The sequence below is a fragment of the Diceros bicornis genome, chromosome 39 (genome assembly GCF_020826845.1).
Source record: "Diceros bicornis minor isolate mBicDic1 chromosome 39, mDicBic1.mat.cur, whole genome shotgun sequence".
In the NCBI taxonomy this organism is placed as follows: domain Eukaryota; kingdom Metazoa; phylum Chordata; class Mammalia; order Perissodactyla; family Rhinocerotidae; genus Diceros; species Diceros bicornis.
Window position 1 is genome coordinate 5383929 of NC_080778.1, and position 19916 is coordinate 5403844.

Genomic DNA, 19916 nt, shown 5'->3' on the forward strand with positions numbered 1-19916 from the left:
AATTTTAAATACTCCTGCAGAGTAGATGTATTAATTAAGACTCTTTTAGGCATAAATAACAGAACCAATTACATTAGTTATCTATTGCTGTGTAACAAACGACCCCAAATCCTAGCATTTTAAAGCAGCACACACTTCCTATCTGGAGTTCTCTCTGGGTGAGGGTCCAGGTGCAGCTCAGGGTGCTCTGGCTCAGGGCCTCCCAGGAAGCCAGCTCCCTCACAAGGCCCTGCTGGCCGGAGGCCTCTGTTGGTGACCTGCCAGCCTCGCCTCTCCCCATATGCGGCTTGTTCAGAGAGCGCCACGAGAGGGGAGGAAAGAGAGCGAGACCTTTATAGCCTAAACCCGGAGGGCGTGTCTCATCGCTTTGGCTGCATCCCACTCATTAGCACGCCCCTCAGTCCAGCCCACACTCGAGGGGAGGGGACTACACAGGTGTGGCCACCAGGAAGCGGCACTACTGGGAGCCACCATCAAAGTGTCTGCCACACCGACTCCACAAAGCAGAAAAGCAGAAAAAGTAGATGTGCTGTGAAGATGTGGGGTCCCTCAAGGAGTCTAGGGGCCAACGTGTCCCCTGGCCTGAAGTCAGCACTGACAGGCAGTGGGGCAGACAGCTTGGGAAGCTGTGGCCCCCGGTCGCTGTGCAAGATCTCGAGAGTGAGCATCTCAGGCGCTGTGGATAAAGCTGGCACCAACCAGTCACAGGGGCCCATCTTCCTGCCACCTGCCAGAGAAAACTGCAGCTTGCCCGGCCCTCTGCTCTCTCTCACTGTGCTCAGGACCCTTCTTCCAGCTCGTGTTGCTTGATGGAGACACACTCAGGGTGCTGCTGAGTTGTGATATTGTGGCCCCGGAAGCATGATCTCAGAACCCGGGGTTTGCCAGCAGCAGCTGGAGCGGGGGAGGCCCTGTGCCCCACAGCAGCCGGCCTGCAGAGGCTCTGCCGGAGGCCAGGGTGAGCCTTAGCCAGCATGCAGGGATATCTGTGTCCCTGCTCCTCTCAGGGAGCCTGTGTGGGGAAACGTGAAATTCTGTGAAAATCTGCATCTCAGAGATGAGCCAGAAGATAGTGTCTGAAGTGGCACCGATAGAAGTAAAGAAGACAAAAAGTAACTGCATCAGAAAGTGAAAAATCCTCCAGCTAGAACAAGAGGCCCAGCGCCAAGTGGATGCGCACCGTCCCTCCCCCCGTGTCTGTGGTGTTATGAACTTACAGTCGCAGCAGCGCGGGGGCAACTAAACCACCTCGTCTCCGTGCAGGGAAAAGGAACCTCAGACACAGGCTCGGCTAACACACGAGGCCGTGGCGGCCACCTCCCAGCCGGCCTGGTGGTCCCCAGCCCCGCAGGTGCCAGGCACCTCGAGCTCCCTCCAGCCCCTCCTCCTGTTGCGCAAACTCCAGCCCGCCTCCTTCTCCTCAACTGCCACTTCTGAGCGAGTCCTGAAAATTCCTCAGGACCAAAACCCTGTCTCGCTTTTCACTTGCCAGTGTTTGACAGCTTTGTTTTGGGTCCCTTCAAAGATTTTTCTTATTGAATTCAAATAATTCTTCCTAAATCATTCAAGTGCACTCACCTGTCTTTGAGAACTGTGGCTCTCATCCTCCACCTCCTTCTGGCAGCATCTCGCACTCCAGTGGAAGGAGGGCTTGTTGCCTTCCCCTTCCTGCTCTGTACCCATGCCCACGCCCTCCTCCTGCCTGCCCCGTGCCTTCTGCATTTTGTGTCTGTCATGGCACCACCTGCTCCCAGAGAACCTACGGGTCAGTGAGGACCAGGAGACGTCACCCCAGTAACTCCACATCTGAAATTCTCCACCTGAACACCACTCATGAGTTGCTCCAGGTCACAAGGAAATGTGAGAGGCTAATAAATGCTAAGGAAAGAATGTCAGGATTTGAGTTGGAAATGTGAGGCATTTGAGAATCGACAGGTGATGTATCTCTTTGACCATTTAGTATCAGAAATGGTAAATACTAGAAGGCAGGAATTTAGAAGGGGAAATGTTTTGCATATAACATACAAAGAAGCTAGATTTGGGATGTGGTCAGAATTAGTTTGTAAGTGTACCAGTAGGGAAGTGCATAAAAAGGGGCATCCAACAGGAAATATTTGAGGTCTGACCAATATTTTAGGAGCTTTTTCAGTTACCTATGTTGGATTTATTATTTCTTAATAACTTCATTTGAAGAAATAGTCCATGGATGATGATGATGACAATGATGAAGACGATAGTGATGATAGTGATGGTGATGGTGATGGTGATGATTATGATAGCGGTGACAGTAATGATTATGATGGTGGTGGTGATAGTGGTGATGGTGATGATGATGGTCATGATGGTGGTGGTGATGATCACAGTGATGATAGCAGTGTCTTTATTGAGCACTTTTTATGTGCCCAGTTCAGCTCTCACGTAGACTGACTCTAACATGCCTTAACTTGTTTAATTCTCAGAGTAGCTTTACAAGATTGGTACTATTATTATTTTTTTTATTTATTTGTTTGGCGAGGAAGACTGGCCCTGAGCTAACATCTGTTGCCAATCTTCCTCTTTTTGCTTGAGGAACACTGTCCTTGAGCTAACATCCCTGCCCATCTTCCTCCACCTTGTTTGTGGGATGCCGCCACAGCATGACTTGATGAGCGATGTGTAGGTCGGCGCCCGGAATCCGAACCCGTGGATCCCAGGCCACTAAAGCTGAGCGTGCAAACATAACCACTACGCCACCAGGCTGGCTGCCAAGATTGGTAGTATTATTATCCTCATTTTATGTATGGGGAAATTGAGACAGAGAGGGGTTAAGTAACTTGCCCATATCCCACAGTGGCACTGGCATACATTAGAAGTTCTAACCCCGCTCCGTGAATTGAGCCACAGTCTGCTGCCTCTCCAGCTGGTCCCTCAGGGTAATGTAATTCCATTTCCTGATCATGGTGCTTCTTCACTGGTGGGTCAAATCAGACACACACACACACACACACACACACACTCTCCCTTCACCAAAGTGAAGTCCGCTCTCAGATTTCAACACTGGGTTTCTTGAACCTCTGTGCCCTGTGTCATTTCTCTACGTCTCTTTTCCGCTGTGAGGTTTGCCCTTTTCCAGATAGCTGCCGCTCGTCCTTGCCTTTGTAGAACTGTTGGCAGATGTGTCACTGTGAACAGTTTGCTTCTACAGCCCACATATTTAACTACTTCTTTTGGCAGAGACAAGAAAACATAAATATTTCTATCATGTCCTTGCCATTGAAATAACAGTGGTGGCGTTAGCGGAACCAGTGACTCTGAAGTACACTGGAAGGAAAATATTTGAAAGGGGAAAAAATGCAAAGCTGACGGTTCCAGCACGAGGACAGAGTCTGTGTGCTTTCAAGTGATGCTGTTATAAACCATACAACAAATACAAGTACAGAACCCAAACCACAACTCGCCCTTTGCTCTAAAGCCCTAGGTAGCTTAGCACTTAATATTTTCTAATGGTTTGTGTATTCATTTTCAGGGCAAGAGCATTCTCAACACTTCTGTGTTTCAAGTACCTAACCAGCATAAATAATAAAAGTGGAATTGACAATTAAATGTTAATGGGCCTTTTGGAGCCAAAATATTCATATTTGAGAAAGAGGGACTAGGATATTTTTTCTGGGTGTCTGGCATTCATTCTTTACTCCTAGGTTCATAGGTCTGTTCCCCTGCCGGGTCTCCACTGTGAGCGGGATGGTTCCGTGGAAGGTTCCGTGGATGGTTCTGTGGAAGGAGGTGGAAGTAGACAGGGCTCTCCCAGTGAGTTTGACTGGGGGGTAAGTGAGCAAAGATCTGGACTACTGGCTGAAGGGCCGGTGGGAGAGGGATTAATGGTGGAGGGCAGGAACGCTTCAGCAGTTCTTTTTTTTTTTTTTTTTTAATTTTTTATTTTTTTTGTGAGGAAGATCAGCCCTGAGCTAACATCCATGCTAATCCTCCTCTTTTTGCTGAGGAAGGCCGGCTCTGAGCTAACATCTATTGCCAATCCTCCCCCTTATTTTTCTTCCCCAAAGCCCCAGTAGATAGTTGTATGTCATAGCTGCACATCCTTCTAGTTGCTGTATGTGGGATGCGGCCTCAGCATGGCCAGAGAAGCGGTGCATTGGTGCGCGCCCGGGGTTCCGAACCCAGGCCGCCAGCAGCGGAGCGCACGCACTTAACCACTAAGCCACGGGGCCCGCCCCACTTCAGCAGTCTTGATAGTCCCATGCGGAGAGCTTTGTTTCCTTAGAGAAATGTCCTCCATTCTTCTGCCCCATGATAAATGCTGATCCACATGACCTCTGTTTTTACTGGGGTGGAGAGATCAGAAGGGGGTGAAGGAGCCAATCTGTCAAACTTGCAATAATCCCTCTCTCTCCTCCCCTCCAAGTCTTACCTGTGGGCTCTCAGCCTGCACTTCCCAGGGTAGCTCCCGTGGAGCCTGCCCCAGCCCCCTGCAGAACTCCTGCCCATGAAGGTGGCCACATCCTCTTGGATCTTGTCTACCAACAGGCTCATTTCCTTTCTGCCTTCAGGAAATTTGCTGACTCTCTCATCGCTGGTGGTCCTCTTTCCATTCTTTTTGATGTTGTGCATTCATTTACCCCAGACTTGAGCCAGATTACCTGAGTTCAAAGATGAGCTCCTCCACTAACTAGCGATGTGATCGTACCTCAGTTTCTCCATCTGCAAAATGGGTGTAATATCAGTACCCACTTCACAGTGTAGATGTGAAGGCTGAGTGAATGGAAACGAGACATTTTGAACACTATCTGACACATAGGGTGCCCTATATACATGGTTGAAAATTTAATGGCATCTCAGGAGGGAGTGGTGACTAATATGTATGCCTGACATCTTCAATTAAAAACCTGTTTCTTTTATAATTTAAAAATGATATTAATTTTTAAATATTGTTCATTTTAAAACTTAATTTATAATGTATTAGATAAAAACTAATTTAAGGGGCCAGCCCAGTGGCACAGCGGTTAAGTGCACGAGCTCCACTTCGGTGGCCCAGGGTTCGCTGGTTCGGATCCCGGGTGCACACTGACGCACCGCTTGTCAAGCCATGCTGTGGCGGCATGCCATGTAAAGTGGAGGAAGATGGGCACGGATGTTAGCCCAAGGCCAGTCTTCCTCAGCAAAAAAAAGAGGAGGATTGGCATTGGATGTTAGCTCAGGGCTGATCTTCCTCACACAGACAAAATATAATAATTAAAAAATTTTTTTAATATTTATTTTAAAGCAAAGGATGCTGAGGAAATGTGCAAAAGAATCAACCACTTTCTCTGGATTGCACTTTTGTGGTGGTTTCTTTTTTCTTTAAAATTTTATGAATCTTCAAAGTTTTATGTAATTAACATATAGCATATTCTCATCAAGAAGAAAGAATAGAGAGATGTTTGAAGCCAGATTTGTCATAACGTTAAAAAAAACTTTTTTGGATTTATTATTTATTTTAACAAACTAAATTTTTAAAGAAGCACTTCTGAAAGTATGATTCCTGCAGGCAACTTATTAATATATCTTAGAATCACACAAGATTTTCAAAGAGTTTCTAGTAAGTGTTACAGATATGTCAAAGACTTACAGTTTTCTGAAACTATTTAGTTCTATATATAAATCCTTATTTTGAAAGATGGCAATCAAATATATGAATAACTTGGCGAGCACCTAAATTTGCCTGGCACTCCACACACACACTGTTGCTTAAAGAATATTTATTAAAGGAATGAAGAAATGGACATGTTTCTCTAGGAAAAGCCCTCTCAGTGGTGTTGTCTGCGGAAATAAGCTCCTCTGTGTCTTATTTACTCGCATATTTGTTCACGTGAGAATATAAACTGGAGTGGGCATAGACTTCACCCATTCTGTTCAATGCTCTATTCCCAGAATTCTGTGTAGCGCTTGGCAAAAAGATAATCATTGACGGAATCTTGAATGAATGAGTTGTTACCCCACGTAAATCTGAAACTGTCCCCAACCTTAACCCACATACATATTACTGCATATGTTGTTTTTGGTATTTTTGGTATGCCACTTATATTTCTTTGGTCGTTACTAATATTCTCTTATTTATCAGGCTAAAAAGTCTTCAAGGACACATGCTGTGTTTGTTACTTTCAGGATGTCCCTTGCTCTGCCTTCTGGATACTTCTCAAAACTGCAGATTCCTGGGCTCTCTTTACAGAATCCTGGGGCAGGGCCTGACAAAATGCACACGTACATGTGTACATACACATATGTCACCATCATGAATGCATTGCTAATTATTTTATATACAAAAAGATCTAAAGAATAGTATAATGAACATCCACGTAACTACACCCACTTTAAGATATGAAAAAAGTTGAAAATCAACCCCCCTTATGTATGATCTCCTCCCCAATCTCATTGCCCTCCTTCTTCACCGTGGTTAATCACTGTCCTAAATTTGGTGTTCGTCATTCTCTGGCATGTTTTTATGCTTTTACAACATCTGAACATATATCTAAACAATACTTGCTATTATTTTGCGAATCTAAAAACTGTATATAAGAGATGCTGTTTTTATTCTTCTGCACCTTACTCTGTTCCTATGTTGATATATAACTCTAGCCCATTTATTTTTCCAATGTTGTAAGACATGCTGTTATATGGACACACTTCAATTTATTTGTCTATTTTTCTTTTGAAGGGACATTTAGGTTACTTCTTGTTTTGGTTTGGATTTTTATTACAAAAATGTTTCTATGAAAACTTTTGGAACATATCTGCTTGTGCATAGATGTGAGAATTTTTTCAGGATAAGTTATCAAGGAGTGTAATTATTAGATCATAGAATAGGTATATCTTCAACTTCACCAGCTGTTGTCAAATTGCCTTCCAAAGTTATTAAACCAATTAGAAATGGATCCACATTCTCTCTAGCACTTTCCAGTTTTTCGCCAGTCTGCTACATGAGAAACAGTACGTAATGGTCTTAATTGTGACGTTTTTATTGCTTGTGGATTTAAGCATATTTTCATATGTTTATTGAGTGTTTGCTTTTTCATTTCTATTGCTCATTTTCCATTGGGTTTTTGGTGTTTTCTCTTATTGTTTTGTGGTTCTTTTAATATTCTGGATACTTGTCCTTTCCTATTTATATTTATATTCATAAGCATCTTCTAGTTGTTTATGTCTTATTTTGTTTTAATTATTATTATTTATTGCTCCTTTGATGAACAGAAGTTTTCGATTTTAGTGATTTTCTCAATCATTATTTTTATGATTTTTGCTCCTAGAACCTAGAGACGCTTTCTCAAATTTTCTTCTAGGTGTTCTGAAGTTTTTCTTTTTGTATTAAGGGATTTTATCCACATGAATTGATTTCTGTATATGGTGCAAAGTAGGGAACTAATTTTATTATTTTATTCAATATGAAAAACAAATTGTCCAAAACACTTTTTATTTAAAAATGTACATTTGTCATGTTTTAATTTCTATCAATGTATGAGTCTGTTCCTAGGTTCTATATCTTACTCCGTTGGTTTATTTGTCATTTCTGCACAATTACCTTATTTCTTGTTCACCCTAGGTTAAAATCAGTCTTGGTATCTGGTAAGGCAATTGCCCCTCAGCTTTTCCTTCCTCACAATGATCTTGGCTGTTTTGGCCCTTTGCTCTCCCACAGTAATTGTAGAGTCACCTTATTGGAAAGACCCTGCTGAGAATCAGGTTGGAATTGCATAGAACTTTCAGATTAATTTGGGGAGAACTGATGTCCTTATAATAATGAGTCTTCCCATCTCATGGTTATATTTAGATCTGTTCAAAATGTTTTTCAATGATGCGTTCATAATTTTCTGCTTAAAGATAATAAACACCTTTTATTAGATTTAGTACTAGTTACTCTGTAGCTGTAGTTGCTGCCAAAACAGCTATTATTTAAAGTACATTTTCTAAATCATTGTTACTAGCTAGCAGGAGGCAGTTGGTCTCTCATGCAACAAACTTGAATTCATTCTAACAATCTGTCTTTATGTTTCCTTGAGTTCTACGTAGTTAGTAATATTATTTGTAAATATGGCAATTTTATATCTTCTTTTCCAATAATTCAAGTGATTTCTTTTGCTTGTCTGCAGTACTATATCAAATATTGACAGTCTAGTGGACATCTGTGTGACATTTCTTATATTAAATGACAAGGACATAGGAAAAAAGTAAATTATAAGCCCATCCCTTGTATGAATATATAAGCAACAATTCTAAAAAAAAATAAATGGAATCTGGCTGAATTTTTTACAAATCATGACCAAGTTGTGTAGACAGTTCAATGTTAGACTAGTTGTTGATGTAATCCACCACATCAATCTTTAAAAGGAGAATGATCATCTTAATGATGCATCCTGTGATCCTCTTAATGATCATCCTATGATCATTTTAATGATGCAAGAAAGTAGTCGGTAAATTTTTATAACTTACTACTTATTTTTTAAAAAACTTAGAAAATCTAATTTTTAATAACTGCTTCAAGCAGTTAGAATTACATCTGGTTCTTGTGCACAGTAATTTCCAAAATATTAACTGTTCTAAATATCATCCTGCAATCAAGCTAAATGATCAGAAATTTGGCTTTCTGGCCCCCACAAAACTTTTTCCTCATAAAATTTCTTTTATGATTGCACTCTTGTGTTGTAAAATTGCCTTGCTTTGAAAGGATGCTCATTATCCTTTGTATTTTAAGGAAGTTATTGAGAATAAGTTTGAGTTTTAAAACAAGTGTTCAGGCTTATTTGTTTTTTTCTAGCAAATGGTCTTTTTTGGGTCACATACACACTGTGTGCTTGGTATACATTTCCCTCCTGACGTCATTTGCTAGGAAGCTCAAATGTGTGCCAGTCCTCAAGCCACTGTCCTAGAAAGTATAGCAAATAATTTTGTATTGTGGGTGCTGGCTTTAATTTAGTGTTCTTAAATTTACTTCCTAAGGTCTCTGTTTCTTCTTCTATTAATTTTATCTCGGCCTGTTTTATTGAGTGTTTTAAAAAATCATGTTTAAAAAACAATATTTAGAGAATGAATCTGAGGCAAGTCACCTAATGAGTATGTCCACCCTACTCTTGTCTTAACTGGACATTCAGTGTCTGGATCATTCATTTGGTGCTTATGACTTTCTGCCCTGACTTTCAATGTTTCCTGAACTATAATCTGGCCTCTTTAAGTAAATTGAAAAATACTTGAGTGCAAAGATCAGTTCTAATACTTCTTTCCAACCCCTTAGAGCCAAGAGGGATGCAGCATCACTAAGTTAGGAAGCATTATACAGAGTGAATGTCCCTGATCGTATGCTAGACTGTGCAGAAGAGATTGCAAAGAGAATTGCATATAATAAGGCAAAAACTACAAAGTTGTGAAAATCTTTATAAAAGGAATTAGAGAAAAGTAAGAAAAGTAAGATCAATGTTGGTTGTAGTCAATAAACCAAGTTTGAGTTTTGACATTATTTGACTAAAGTTTATACTATGAGTTAAACACATTTACAGTGATGTGGTGGGTTACTGGGAACGAACTAACTTTTCTAATCATATCTGGGTCAGGAGTTTAAGTCAAGAAAATAGTAAAGACGTTGTTTTTATTAGTTCTGAAAGGATATTAGTTAACTCTTCAAAACTGATAATTTTCTAATAATTGGAGCAATTTAAGGGATTACAAGGTAAAATCTGAATGACCTGAATTCTGTACCATGAAAACCAGTACAACTAAAAGTTAAAAATCATGGAGATATATTTGTGATATATGTAACAGGCAAGGGTCAATATATATGGCATATAATACTAAAAGTAGCTAAAAATAATTAAAGACTGTGTGCAAATGTATAAAAAAAATTCAAAGACACTTAAAGAAATTGTGACATGAACTTTCCCACAACTCTAAGTGCCTGATGTCAGGAGATTATTTTCATTGAACTCATCATTTGAGATATGATTAAATTAATTCATATCTAAATAAAAGCGAATTAAAACACCAATGAGCTACCATTTTCATCTTGTTAAAACTAGCAAAAGTTATTTTAAAATTGAAATTGAGTGCTAGAGAGGTTGCAAGGAAATAAGTAGCCTGAAAAATCACTAATGATATTGTAAATCAGAATAATACTTTTAAATAAAAAACATTTGTACTCTTTAGGCCAGGAATCTCATTACCTGAAACTTATTAAAAAGAAATAATGGAAAATATTAAAAAGGCAACACTAGTCCACAATCCCTTATCCAAACCCTGGGCCAGATGTGTTTCAGAATTCAGGATTTTTTATTTTTTAAAGAGATGGTATGGTGCACCTACTATATGTCACATAAAATCCCCAAGGGTCTGAGGCAACACCCTACATTCAAACACATCGACATCTCCCCCGTGGAACATATGAGTGTCCACCATAAGCAAAATAATAACTCCCAATGAATTTTGAGTTTAAATTTAAGAAAAAAATTAAATTTCACTTTCAAATTTGTAAAAAATTTAGGTTTCAGTGTTTTTCTAATTCATAAATGTGTATAAGACCTTGTCGCAAAGAGATATTAATATCAGTATTATTTATACCACAAATAATATAAACAAACTATAAAACAATTTAAAATTAAATATTACGGAAAGTCTTAAGCAAATGATGATGGAACAAATCAGTGAAATATTAAGAAGACTAAAATTAAAATTAAGGAAACTATACACCAATATGCAAAACTGTTTATAAAATGTTCAAGAACTGGCTTAGTCTTTACTATTTGAGTATTAATTGTTGTAGACAGGAAAATACCAGCTTTCCTGCCTCATCTGTGCCAGGGCTTCACTCCATAAGAATTGAACAAATTTATTTATTTCATTTAAATAAAAATAAAGTTGGCATGATCACATGCAGCCTCCGTTTTCTCATCTATAAAATGAAGATAATAGCATTTACTAACATTCTTGTTGAAGATTAAATGGAGAGTCAGAACATCGCAGCTCAATTCCTGACTTTTCACTTAATTAGCTCTGTGATTGAAGCCAACTTAGTAAATGAGTCCATGTTAAGATGTTAATTGTTTATTGTATCATCTCTCAGGGGAAGGGAGGAAACTAACAGAACTAGTGGAGAGTCTGCAGTGTGTATATCTCTGTGCTACCTGCATAAGCACATTGATCCAGTTCGTGGAGTGATAAACTGAGATTCACAAACACCAACTAAAATGATAACTCAGATCTCTTCTCGTGCTCATTCTTCTCTTCTACAGGCAGAGGGTAGACGTGCAGGCAGCCTTTGTACGAAAAATCAAAGACAAGCATAAGAAATATTTTCAACGTAGTCCTCAAAGTAGAACTTCAGAAATGTGTCCAAATAGAGTCTGTAGTTTAGTTATTAGCATTGTACCAATGCTAGTGTCTTCATTTTGATCAATGTGCCGCAGTTGTGGCAGATGTTAACAGTAGGGGAGATAGGTGACAGCATTAGGAACACTGGGCATTATTTTTGCAACTCTTCTGTACCTCCAAAATTATTGCAAACTAAAAAAGTTTTAAAAAGTGATGTATCTGGGAGCACTTATACAACAGGTCCACTAGAACATAAGGGACTTTATCCTTAGGGCCAAGAATAGTAATTAGCACATTAGCACTTTGAAGACACTATTCAAATATTTTCTGATCTGTGAAAAAGTCTCTGTAGGCCCAAATTTCATTCTTTCATAGGCCAAATATCTCTCTTCTCCAGTTATTTAAAAATTTTTTCCTTTGTTGTTGGTGTTCTGTAATTTCACTGATAAGGAAGCTGTAATGGTTAATTTTATGTGTCACCTTGACTCGATCATGATGTGTCAAGATATTTGGTCGAAGGTTATTCCAGGTGTGTCTGTGGGGGTATTTTTGGATGAGATGAACATTTAAATTGGTAGACTGAGTAAATCAGATCACCCTTTATAATGTGTGTGTGTTTGGGGGCAGGGGGGCTCATCATCCAATTGTTTGAAGGCCTGAATAGAACAAAAGACTGACCCTCCTCTAAGTAAGAAAGAATTCTCCTGTCCAGTGGCATTGGAGCTGGGCTTTCATACTTGAACTGGGACATCATTTCTGTAGATTTTGGACTTGCCAGCCTCCATAATTGCGTGAGCCAATTCCTTATAATAAATATGTATAGAAATGATAGATGGATAGATAGATAGATAGATAGATAGATAGATAGATAGATAGATAGATAGATGGATAGATGGATAGATGAATAGATAGATAGATAGATAGATAGATAGATAGATAGATAGATAGATAGATAGATAGATACGTAGATATGTAGATACGTAGATACGTAGATACATAGATACATACACAGATAGAAAGAGCATATTATTGTTTCTGTTTCTCTGGAGAACCCTGACCAATACGGAACTCAAGGGTGTGGATAGTTATCCTGGTTAGAACTCTTGTGCTTCCCCAATTTGAGGGTTCTTGTCTTAACAATCTTGAGAATTCTCTACCACTATCTCTGAAAACATCTTCTCTGTGTTTCTCTTCATTCTCTCCTCTGGTGCTCTGATGAAGACTGTGCTGGATGTTCTCCTTCTGTGCTCCTTGTCTCTTAATGTTCCTTTTCTGTGTCCTAGCTCTTTAGTCTAGCTGTGTTCTAGGTAACCCTCAGTCCTACCTTCCAGTTCACCAGTTCTCTCTCATTTACTTCATTCAATATGCCGTTTGTTTCCTTTTTCATTTTCAGTGACTATATTTTTATTTCTAGAAACTATTATTTGGTTCTTTTTCAAATCTTCCTGTCTCTTTCTTCATAATATTTTGTTCTTTGACTGTGATTCTGTCTCAGAATTTCAAATAGACCTATAGCTTTGTCCTTGTTCTAGTTTCTAGAATTTGAGGAATGCTAATCTTTGTGTTTGTTGTACATATGAAGTCTCTCTTGTGTGTATTTCCCCTCCTGTCCATTCTGTCATTTTCACTTTGACATCTTTTTCTGTGGGAAGTGAGTGTGGCTTAGGTGGTAGCAATGTCTTTCCAGACGGATTTGCTTTTGTTTCTGGCAGATGGCCCAGGAGTATCATCTCCCTGTGACCCATCTTAAAGCTTTTTTTTTTTCCCCAGCAGGTGGATCCTCACACCATGCAGACACAGCATAAGTTTAGATTCCAAATCCATGCAGTTATCACGTTTTTATTCCTCAGAGACCTTTATTTTCACCAAGAAGCCAGGGAGAGATGTGCTCCTTGCCGTGTCTCTTTTCCAGCAGATGGATCCTTCTAGTTTCCTTTTCCCATGGGGATGTAGCCCTTGAAGAGTCCTGGCACTCTGCTGATATCCCAGCCCCATCCCCCCACTTGCACGGACCCGAAGCTTCATGCCACATCCCTGAACAAGAGTTAAAAATTGTCTGGGCACCTGGATGCTGCATCTGGATCCTGTATATAACCATGACTAGAGGTGCAGCTCTTGACCAAAAGACAGCTTTTTTTCGTCCTGGACCAGACTGTCGTTTTATGGTGTATCTGTATGAAAATTTTTCATATATGGAGCTTTCCTGACTCCAGTGAAAGTGTGGTGCAGGAAGAAGAGATTGCGGCGTACAGTAAGTAATGAGAAAGTGGCATTATATCTTTTGAGACAGGAGAACAGTTTAATTTTCTCCTGTCAAACAATTGGGTGTTTTAATAATCCAGTCTTTTAAAGTCTCAGAGTTTTAAGTTTCCTTACATCTTTGACATGATTTCTCTTTGCAATTCCACCCACTCTCTATGAGGATAATAACATGCTAATGTTCTATTCTTCTACTGTGCTTTTTATCCAGAGAACTCCAAGCACTTTATAGCCATTGCCATTTATCCTGGCAACACCTTTGCATACTGTGGAAGCTAGTGTGTTGGTAGAAAAGTCTGTTTCATGGAAAATGAGGACAGGGTAGCCCAACGGTGACAACACGGGAAGCAGTATCAGATTATACCGTGAATAAGTTCACACAAGTGCAACCAGAAACGTAGAAAGAGCCTTTCCCCTTTTTCCCAGCCCAAGGAAGCTGTTTTTAACCTAAAAAGATATATAAGAAAATAAATCACCATCCAGGTTATTCTTCAAGGAAGAGGTATAATAGGATAGCTTCTTGCTTGATTATGTTTTATAGCTCAGATCTCAATGGGACATGGCTAGTATGGTCTTCAGCAGGATAACAGGGTTTCCTAGGATAATTGTAGCAGGAAAGAAACTAGTTCATCTATAGCGTTATAGACTGACAACGTGTTGGGCATGTAATAGCATGCTAGTTCTGGAACAATGCAGCCTTCGTTGGCAATGAGAACCTATAGAATTTGGGGCAGGTGGTAGTCATCCAGACAGGCAACTAGCATCCCAGAGAATTGTCACTGGGAACCTGGGACCTAAAAGCTAATATACCAACAGACTGGTGTAAGGGAGTTGTCAAAATCTGAAAGACTGCCAGGGTGTCATCTGGAGTTGGCTTGACCATGAGAAACCTATAGAGCAAAGCAGAGGGGAAAAGCAGGAGAAACAGAAGAGCTGAGGTGGTTATTGTCAGAAAGCTGCGTCCAGCTGCTTCAGCCGCGTAAACCATTTACCTTCCTGTTTCCTGAGAGCCACAGCAGAAAGGAGAACAGGAGGAGTAAATTCACTCCAAACAAAAGGGTACTCTGTGGTCCACCCCACGCTAGAGCTGGGCGCAGCTGTCACTTTCTAATAAAAGTGCACTAATATTTCCTGACAAAACCAAATCCGGAAAAGTTAATTTTGTGTTTCTCGTAAAGGGATCTGAAAACCGTGGGCAGGTCTTCAATAGCAATTTTACCAAAAATATAGAGTTATCTTTACTGGCCTCTTATTACCTTGACCCTGGATACCAGGTGAAAACATAATACAAAATACTGAGTTTTCTGCAGATCCAACTCACTGTAAAGGTAATCACTAACTCTTTTCAAGAGCTTCCTACGTACAAGGCATGGCACTAAGTGTTTTGATGACTGAACTCATGCAATCCTCACATGACACTGTGTAGGTGGGGAAACTGAGGCACAGAAAGATTGAATGACTCGCCCACAGCTACTCCATTAAAAGTGTCAGAGTTAGGGTTCACACTGGAAATTTTGGCTTTAGATGGTGAGAATTTAGCTGCTGTGCACTATTTCCTGGATCAGTAAAGCTTGGATAGAGCTTAGAAAATTATCCTTAAGACACACTCAAATTGTGATCTCACATGACATTTTTATTGGTTTGCTGTTACTATTTTAAAGTAACTATTAGGTTTTCTCGTTATGAAATCACTGCACATTGATGGCAGCACGTTCTTGTTCCCACTCTTCCAGTTACAAATGCAAATGCTGGCAGTCATTCTTCTCTCTCTAATTCTCCAGCCACGCTGGTCTTTGTTATTCCTCCAGCACGCCAGGCAAACACCTGCCTCGGACCTTTGTTCTTGATGCTTCTGCCCCGAACCCTCTCCCCCAGATATTCACATGGCTCCCTCCTTCATCCCTTGGCGTCTCTGTTCAAATGCCCACTTGGCAAAGGAGGCTCCCGACCCCTCCCCTGACACTGCAAGCCCTTCCCTAAGCGACTTTCCTCCATAGCATTTACCGCCATAACACATACTGCCTGTCTGACTCCTGTATTTCTTTATTGTCTGTATCTCCTGGGGCCGGGTTATGCCCATCTTGTTCTCTGCTGAGTCTCCAGGACCCCTGAGATGGTGTTTCCCTTTAGGGGCATAGGGACACAATGAGGGGACTCCAGGGTCTTGCTGGGGTGTGGTGGTGTTCTGTCGCTGGCTTGAGTACATTAGTTCTGCATTACTGTCATCTTTGTAAATCGCATACTTGCTTACATTTTTGTATGTGTGCTATAGTTCAGGATAATGTAGAGAAAACACTCTGGGATCAGAGGAAATGATTTATTTGACACCGGGACCTGGGAATACAGAAAGACTTCAGAAAAGAAGTGGCTTTTGAGTTCATCCTTATAGAGTAAGTGGAACATTCCAGCTGAAATGGGAGAGGGTGTGGAAATACCAGGAAGGCGGGATTTTCACTCAGCTCTGTGTTTAGTGGGTCTCAGGAGTCCCCCCTGGGTTTTTTCACCCAGTCTTGAGTTTTGGGTGGCTTTGGTTGATTTGTCATCTTTTAATTGAAGTGCATCTTCTAGCAATTTTTTCAAGAAACATATGCAGGTGGCATATATATAGAAACTATACACACATATATATAAGACTTTCATATATATATTTATATAAATGTGTATATATATATATGAAAGTCTATTAGTTGCCTTCAAAACACAGCTGGGCTGCGTAGAGCATTCATCTGTCACAAACGGCAGAGATTGCCCCACTCTCTTCTGGCTTGTGATGTTAGCGGGAAGTCTGAAGCTAGCCTGGTTTGCCATTTAAAAAACCTGGGGTTTTTTTCTGCCTAATAATCCACAGCAGGTATGGTTATTTGAGAAATAACCATGAGGACTTTCAATCCTTGCTCTACCCTTTAAATTTTTTTAAAAGGCTCACCTCTGAAGTAGTTACTATTATAGGTCTCCCTGAGCGTGTGATTTAAGAATATCTAAGTTAAAGGCTTATTAAGACTCTGATCCCATTAATACAATGATCCACAGGAACTTTGACTCCATGTGGTGGGCCCCCTGGTTACCCACGAGTTCCCGTCAGGTGAGTCAGGGGTTATCACCCACCTGTGGTTGGAGTACGTGGTGATTATTTATTATTTTATTATTATCTTTATCTTTCGATGTCTCCCAACACAATCTCTTTTTTAAAATATAGATTCCAGCTCTCCGTATCTGAGAAGATTACTTTAAGTAATTTATTATTAAGTAATTTATCCAAATAATCTGATGTTTTCTTTTATCTCTTCATGTCTGTAAGTTAGAGAATAAAATCAGGATGAAAAAAATCTCTGCTACATTCTGGGGATTTTCCATCTGAAGAAGGTTGATATTCAATTTCACTGAAATTGACCTTTCACTGGGAAGCTTTGCACATATCCATTTTTTTCTGAATCTCTCCTTAATGAGCTTCGTTCCAAATGACAGTTCTTCCTCTTTTATATTAAATGTGTATCACTCTTACATAATATAAATTAGCTAATAAAGAAAACAGAGTCTCAAAAACTGAGGACTGGAGGACCAGCTCATGCCCTATAGATGTGTTCTATTTGGCTCAAGAAGTGGTTTAAATTTCATTTGGGGATGTCAGTGCCTTTGGATGTGGCACATAGTCTCTCCAAGGCCAAGATCACCATTCTCTGCTGTCTTATTTCAGGTTACTTTACACTTTTATGTAAAATACCTACACTTTGGATGGCTTAAAAATGCCTTTTTGCCTAAAAATGTTACCATCACAACATCCCTCTTTTTTGCCATCCCAATACCCTAACAGCCATTATCGTGTTACCATCTTGCGGGGCGGCTTTTACATGATGAAAACTGGCATGTTGGAGTTGCAAATGGATTCTTTGTCTTCAAACCATCACATTTCTCAAAATGTGTATTATTTCTGGCAAGCTCTGAGTGGAAGCTGGAAAGCGAATCTTTGCGTTGGGTCAGTGCCCTGCACCCACATGTCACTCCTGAAGGGAGGGGTGGATGGATCGAGAGCTATGAGTTGAGTTACATTTGTGTCCTCCTCTCTCAGCACTGTGGTGAAGATTCACGTTTCTTGTTTTGCATTGGAAGCTGCTCTGAAGGTGCATAAAAGAGCAGCTGAAAAAAATGAGAGTGACGGTGTTGACTCTGATAGGAAGTGTCATGGAAGGGTGCCAGCTGCTCTGTCGGGCTTTCAGAGGCTCTGCCAGGAGACAAGCTTTCCTTCTGGATGCAGGGAGCCAGAAGAAATCATGCTCAAGCAGAATTCTTGCTAACCACCCCATATCATCGCTGTTATTCCTCTGAAAAGTGTGTGCTGGGGGTGGATGAGTCTTCCTCGCACTGTTAGATTTTTGCCTAGTTTTAGACCAAAACCTAGTTGTCTGTCTGAGAAAAAAAAATTAATCCTTTTCTCTTTTTCCTTCTCCCCTCATCTCATTTTTGAAAACGTACAAAGCAGCTTTGAATTTTGGTCTTTTCAGCAGCATAAGATGAAAAGCAGCTGGACAAAATAAAATGTCTTCATTTTTCTTTGGAAACATGGATCATTCAAGTTATGTCTCATTAAATAAACAAACACACTGAGATTTTTCCTTGCAGTGAATCAAATGATTGGACAGGAAAGCAAATGATTTATTCATGTCTCTTATAATTTTTGATCTGCTGGCCATGTTTCTCCTATCTACTCCCTCCAAATTTCCGTAGACATTTTGAATTCTTGGGTGTACCACTGTGGCTTTGGCCTTAGGAGAATAAGGCCAGGTGACACTCACGATACACTCCCAGGGCCGTCTGTCAATTTGGGGTCTCTTGTAGTGATTCTTCCCGGACCCTGAACTCTTTTCAGGGAGAGGAATGAAGAACTGAAATCTAGCATTGTCTCTTTAAAGAATCCCGGGGCTCCCAGAAAGGCCCCTTGCCTTCAGCAAGCACGGTTCCACACCACTCACTGGGTGGTGGTTTGGTCTCTCCAACAAGCTCTGCATGCTGACCTCTGATGTAAGCTCCTGAGGAAGAATTATGACACGAAGTTAAGTAAAATTTGGCTACAACTTTAGCATGTGATTCTAAGAAGGAAAATGGTGTCAATTCTCAAGAACTCTCCTCTGTATGAGTCATTAAGCGCATGTGGTCAGCGCTTCTGTCTGGTCTGAAGTCAGCCCTCAGCTTGTCCGTGGTGGGGTCTAGGGCGTAGTCCTCACAGCTGGGAAGACGTTCCCTGTTGGAGACAGGGCACAGAGCACAGATTCTGGCCCAGAGGCAGCGTGCCTGGAAGGGCAGAGATGCCTCCAACATGCCTTCCCCTCCTGCGCTCACAGAAGAATCCTTTCCATTGGGACTATTTATTGACACGTTGGTGCATTTGCGTTTTATTCTTGCTAGACTCGCCCATCTGCCCTTGGGGTTGTTTTTTGTCTTCTTGGTTTGGAACACATGTGGGCTTCTCTGTCATCTCCAGCTTGGTCACGAGTGAAGTGGAGAACTTTTCGCAAAGGGAGATCTCAGCTTGTTTTCCTTTAGTAGGCAACTATTCTTGTAAGACACTATACTGTGTGTTCATCTCAGCAAGGGGCATCCTGCATCACCTTACGCCCTGATGGCAGAAGGGACAGGTCTGCCCAAGGATGGTGATTCTCAGAGCTGTGTGGGATCTAACCACTGGAGGCCCCCCAACCCCTACTCTTACAAATGAACCAGCAGAGGTTACTGGCCCAAACAGTATTCTAACTCGCAACCACTGAACATTTGCAACTTCCTCCCACCCCCTTTCTTCTAATGCTCAGCCCCATGTTCATCCCTGAGTTTTTGCTGACACTGCTTGAATTCTATCATCTGGGTAGTCATTTATTTTGCATACTTATAAGATCAGCTCTGCTTATGACTAACATAAAATTTTGAAGATTTTCATCCAACAGTTGAGGATAATTCTTTTTCCCAGGAAAAAACAATTTTTAATGTTTCCTCAGTATATTTTCCCCAATATGTTATCCAATTCTGTAAGATATCTCTCAGTTTATTCATTTGATTGCTTCAGAGGATAACTGCTGGCATTCCTATGTTCTTCCTCTCTTCCTCCAAGAGCTAAGATGTTGCAGGATGTGAACGTTCTGGTGGGAAGAGTTGCCTCCACTCTTTGAGACCCAGTAATTCTAGCCTATGAGCTGTGTGACTCCTTGGTTCCTCCTTTCCCTACCTTGCGTGTGCATAGTACTACAATATATCTTGCACTTGTCTATATTAAATCAAGCAGAAGGAGAGCTGTTATTCTAAGACCGTATTGTCTTTGCAGTGAGTGTAAGCCTCTGAAGAAGATGGAC